Genomic DNA, 5522 nt, shown 5'->3' on the forward strand with positions numbered 1-5522 from the left:
AACCCTAATCCTCCGCATCCTCCTTTTAGGAGTTACCATTTGAAAGACGAGCAATGAATCTCTCGACGGCGATGTGGACGGCGGCGGTCGTCGGCACTGTCACGGTCTACTGGTTCATGTGGGTGATGGGCTAGGCGGAAGTGAAATGCAAGCGGACAGTGAACTTTAAGATGGGATCGATCATGCGGGATAAGGTGAAGGAGTACTGGTCCTTCTTTCTCCGCTCCAAGGAGGGCCTAGCACCATTACTATATTAGTGAAGTGAGAGCTAGATCCCCTTGTTTCCCCGATCTGATCGCCATCCGAACTCCTAGGGTTCGACGCCCGACGACTCCTTCTTGTTCTGGCGGCCTCTCCGGCCCTTCCTCTCCCCCTGCATATCTTCCATTCTTGATGCAGGACAAGGCGGCCGCAGAGGACGGCGAGAAGGAGACTTTTTCGAAGAAGCCGCGCCACTGCGAAGCCGAGATGCCCGTTACTGATTCTGAGGAAGACTCTTTCCTCTTTCCCGTGGAGGAGATCATCCAGTACCCTCTTCCAGGATACGTCGCTCCCTCTTCCATCAGCTTCAGCCCCGATGGGCGCTTGATCTCCTATCTCTTCAGCCTCGATGGTACCCTCCACCGTAAAGTCTTCGCCTTTGACGTTGCCTCACGATGGCAGGAGCCCTACTGTTCCTCCTAAGCGCCGATTCTTTCTCTCGCGCAATCCCTAATTTTCGTCATCGTTGTTCCTCCCGAGCACCAATTATTTCTCCTCCCTAACTTGCTCTTGCCGTCGCCTCTCCTCTCACCCACGCTCATCATCTCTATCGCTGCTCCTCACCCTTTTTCCTCCCTAATTGACCCGCTCTCGTTGTCGCCGCTCCTCTCACCAATGTTCATGCATCCTTGTCTGCGCCGCCTCCAGGCGCCGCCAACCGTCGGCCTCCAACCACCTAAGCATCCTTGTCACCACCGCCTCCAGCCGCCTAAGCAATCTGAAGTTTTATAGGGATTTCTTTGTTACCTGATACCTTTTGTTTTTGTGTACTATTGATTTTGTCAATTTGAACCCTAGAGAGAAAGGCAAGAACATTTGGAACCCTAGAGAGAACATTTTGATCTGCCTCCAGCAGCCTAAGCATCCTTGTGTACTGTTAATTTTGTTAATAAGGTCCTTGGATAATTACTGATATGGCAAGAACATTTGGAGATTTTTTTTTATCAGTCAGACGATTAAAACATTCACTATAGGATATTCAGACCCTCCATCACTGCATTCTGTGCAAGCTGGAAGATATGCACTAGGAGGAAGCTTTGCTGGTAAGGCAGATATATGATGATTTTGATGCTTTAGCAGGGTTTGATTTATGCTTAATGAATTCCAATTTTCATAATGCAAGTCCTAGAACTCTTGCTAAGGTGGCGATCCACCTTTTTTTCAATCAGGCCGACTCTCCTTGGCAAGCTTGCAAAACAATAGATTTGTAGATAGGGAGATTGACACTAGAGCTTCAACTAAGCTATTTTTTTATTGTACATTTGTTAGTCTGACCCATAACATGCAAGTTGTATTCCAAAAATTTGCTAGCCAAATTCTAGCCTAACAACATTTTTTTTATTGTACATGTCTTCAGATACAGGTTGCCATCTGCAGTCAATCTGTTTACTAGTGCATATTTGAATACTATGGCATAAGTACTAAAATTGCAACTTCATTACCGTACTAACACTGTAACTATGCTATTTTTTTAATTGTACATGTGTTAGCTTGATCCCTAACAACATGTATGTACTATTCTAGTCAAATTCTAGCCAACACATGTTAATTTGCTTGATCCCTAACAATCCTTATTTCTACGAATAAATAGCTAGTCAAATTCTTAAGTTTCAATAAAAGTTGCACATAGATTTAGTAGCACATAGACTTGCTTGTTTTCTATGCTTCTTCAGCAACTCACTTTAAAACCTCAATTACAGGAATAGAAGGAAGCAGTGAGTGGAGGTTTTGGTCTAAGACATCGGAAGCTTAAGCTTTAAAGGTCTTTCCTTGTTACCTTTCTTATTATACTTGAATTTCACTTGTAACTTAGTTCTTTATTTATGAATGTTAAATTTAGTATATATGCATTTTAAAATTCAACAATTTGTCATAATGTTAAATTGATTTTAAGAACATCCATAATGCCAACTATAGATATGCCAACACTTGGAAATTGAAGTTAGATGAACGATAGATAATAATCACACAAACCAAAATGATAAAATGAAGAACATCCATAATGCCAACTATATGAATAGTAATTACATGTTAAATTGGCCAGGAACATCAACAAAGGACCATGAAGTATTATAGTACCATGATATATTATCGACAAATTGACTATATTGATTATGTATTTATGATAAATATTGCAATGCTTATCATCTGACAAACAAAGTTGCCCTGACTCCATATGAATCTTTCACATTTCCTGGTTCATCTAAATAGTCAAGTGGTTAATGTTTTAAGTCTCAATTATTTTGTCTAAGATGAAATCTAACCGAAGCATATCTGTAAGTTGGGGTTTTGACTAAAACATGATAAAGAACAATATTGATTTGCTCACATTTCTCTTATCATAGAGATAGAAAAAGAACTGAGATGGTGAAGAGTACTCCTCAGAGTCCATGTTATGTGCCATGGCAACAACTCCATACACAGAAAGAGGAAGCACAGGCAGCTCTTCGTCCTATCATTACCAAATTCAAAAAGATGATCTAAGCAAGAATTGAATAACCCATTAACCAATTATCACCAATGAATCGAATTGATCGATCTATGAGAGAAATCTTTCAGCTCTTGTTCTAGTGTTGTGATTTTGGTTTGAGATTCTAAACTTCGATTTGATAGCAGGAACTCCGAGGATGTTTAGTAGGCTTTTAGGAAAGCCCAAAAAGCAAACCAGCGCCTTGGCAACTATCGAGAAATTATATGAGGTACTTCGATCTTCCCATCTTGTTTCCCGTTTCTTGACTACGAATCGTAAGCTAAAACTTGATTGGTTGGGCTTCGTGGATTGTGAAGCTTTTTTTTATGTTTGTTTGGATACATGATGTGGAAGCCCAACTTCAACCTGTTCATGAAAAGAAAACAGTTCTGCTTTGCCTAATAGAATGGTTTAATCTGTGAATAGTATTCATAAGAGCATGAACACATGTTTTGGGCCACAAGTTTAGGGTTTTTTTTGTTGTTGTCAGAGTATCGGTGGATGATACATTTCTAATCATCACTCTATATGTTTCAGACACTTGAAATGCTCGAGAAAAAGGAGAAAGTTCTCCTTAAGAAGTCTGATGTTGAGATCGAAGAGGCTAAACAATTCACCAAAACTAAAAACAAAAGAGGTGAGATTTATCATCTGGCCGTACAAGTTTATGGTTCACTTTTTTGTCCATGACACAATATGTTTTTCAACAAAGGCGATCTAGCCAAAATACCAAATTGTTCTATCACAAATTATTTATCCTGTGTGACAAGTATTAGTCTGTGTATGAAGCTTCATACTTATGCTACGACATACACTTGTTGTCATATGTTTTAGGTTATAATATTGTCATGCTAATTAGATAGAGTAGATTGCTTTGGGTCGTATTTTTACCTTTTTTTGGTCATTTGCTTAGTATGATAAGTTTCTTTTTATCTATAATATTTGGATATCTGTACTTGTTTATTTGACATACTATATGCTCTTCTTGATTATTCTTTGGGTAAGATTTTTTTTTTTAAAATTTCTATTTTATTATATATTCTTCTCATCTTGAAAAAATTTTGCTATATTTTTCACATTCATGTAGATTGAAAAAATTTATGCCACCTCAGTTGACCAAGATTCTCCTTTGTATCACAGACTCGAGTTTACTTGATACTAGAATATGCAGCTAAAGGTGAACTCTACAAGGAACTACAGAAGTCCAAATGCTTCAGTGAGAGGCGAACTTCTACAGTGAGTTCTTTGCAGACACACACTAACGGTTATCAGTGTATGAGCTTTTATCTATTATTGACAATGAAGGACTAACACTCTAATCATGTACCCATAGAATTTGCAGTTCCTTTCTCACTGTATGTACAAGTGTTGTGCATTTGCAAATTTAATGAGGCTAGTGTGTCTGCAAACTTGAACAAACGTTCTGATAATTTATAAGCTTTATGTGTTTTTTTAGAAATGCCTTAAAATACTTCTTAATGAATTTTCCCATGTTGTCCAGGTACTTCTATAGATTCTTCCTCATGATATTTTTGTTTATCATGGCAACGTCCAGAAATCTATGGCAGCCACTTCTGCTGAGGGTGGCCTCGATCCCATACTTGCCTACACTGCCGGAGCAGAGATCGAGCAGCTGCAGTGGTCTTCCACCCAGCCCGACTGGGTTGCCATTGCCTACTCCACTAAGCTTCAGATTCTGAGAGTTTAATGGAAAGCAAATGGATATTAGAGCAGTAAAGATATTGCCTTTGACTCAGCGCTTTTCATTGTACTACATCAAGATGATACATTGGATTTATTTGGATTAAATTAGGAGGAAATGTAGCACAATTACTCACTATTTGATTCTATTTACTGAACTGGTACCTGGTAGCACCCCACTCAATTGATTTCATAATTAGTGCATAGCTTCATTTCATGTCCTATCATTTCTCTATTGCACTAGGCTTTTGATTATTTTTGGGGTATAGTTTCCTTATTACTTGCAGGATCAGAATACTAGTTGGATGAATTGTTTGGATCCTCTACTGGCATGTTCTTCAGTTTGCCTTTTTTTTTTTTTTAATTTACTGATAACCTTCTTGGGCATTAAAATTATATTTTCTTTTCTATTAGAAACTTACATCTTTGCAGATGTTTGCCTTCTTCTGTGTATCTTCCTGCTTAACTTTATTTAGTTGCTTTTGATCTTTGTATAGCACTAGTTATACATTTTTTTTAAGAGAGATGATTTAGGCGTGTTTAAGATCTTGGTGGATGATTCATTGGATTCGTGGTGTTGGATATTGTCAGGTAGCTCTTGTAATTCCCTGTGGTTGAACATTTTGAAGTGGAACTGGAGGTATATTTGGAAATCAGTGTTTAGGGTTGCTGTAGAATGATGCTTTGAATTGTTGTTATCTGGAGGTTTGATCTTTTGCTTCACTGAACTTATGCAGGAATGCAAAACATTAAGGATCCTGAGATATAATTTTCCCATGTTATCTGGAGCTTTGATCTTTTGCCATGAATTTTCCCATGTTATCAATGAAAGTAACATGATACTTTCTTATGTGATGTATTTTTTTCTTTTCTTTTATTTATTTACTTATATATATGGTTGCATCTATATATGGTTGAAATTCATGTTGACTAGTTAGCATTTTAGCTATTTTCCCCTTGAAATAAAAATTTGTTTTGATGTTATTGTATCATTGGAAATCATATAAATGAATTGATGTTACTCATCTTTATTACTGCTGAGGAATTTATTTACTTTTCATGTACTCTTAGTGATAAACAGTTATGCCAT

The 5522-nt window shown here is 37.8% G+C and overlaps 1 long non-coding RNA gene across 2 annotated transcripts; it reads left to right on the forward strand.

The window, feature by feature from the left end:
• Nucleotides 1-1204: 1204 nt before the first annotated feature.
• LOC121968277 lies at nucleotides 1205-3954 on the forward strand. Of its 2 annotated transcripts, XR_006108083.1 has the most exons (5): nucleotides 1205-1304; nucleotides 1962-2023; nucleotides 2878-2960; nucleotides 3269-3368; nucleotides 3872-3954. It is a non-coding gene; the product is annotated as an uncharacterized LOC121968277 (long non-coding RNA). The 2 variants fall into 2 exon arrangements; XR_006108057.1 differs by lacking the exons at nucleotides 1205-1304; nucleotides 1962-2023 and having other exon boundaries at nucleotides 2820-2960.
• The last annotated feature ends 1568 nt before the right edge of the window (nucleotides 3955-5522 follow it).

The sequence above is a fragment of the Zingiber officinale genome, chromosome 1B, assembly GCF_018446385.1.
Source record: "Zingiber officinale cultivar Zhangliang chromosome 1B, Zo_v1.1, whole genome shotgun sequence".
NCBI classification, from domain to species: Eukaryota; Viridiplantae; Streptophyta; class Magnoliopsida; order Zingiberales; family Zingiberaceae; genus Zingiber; species Zingiber officinale.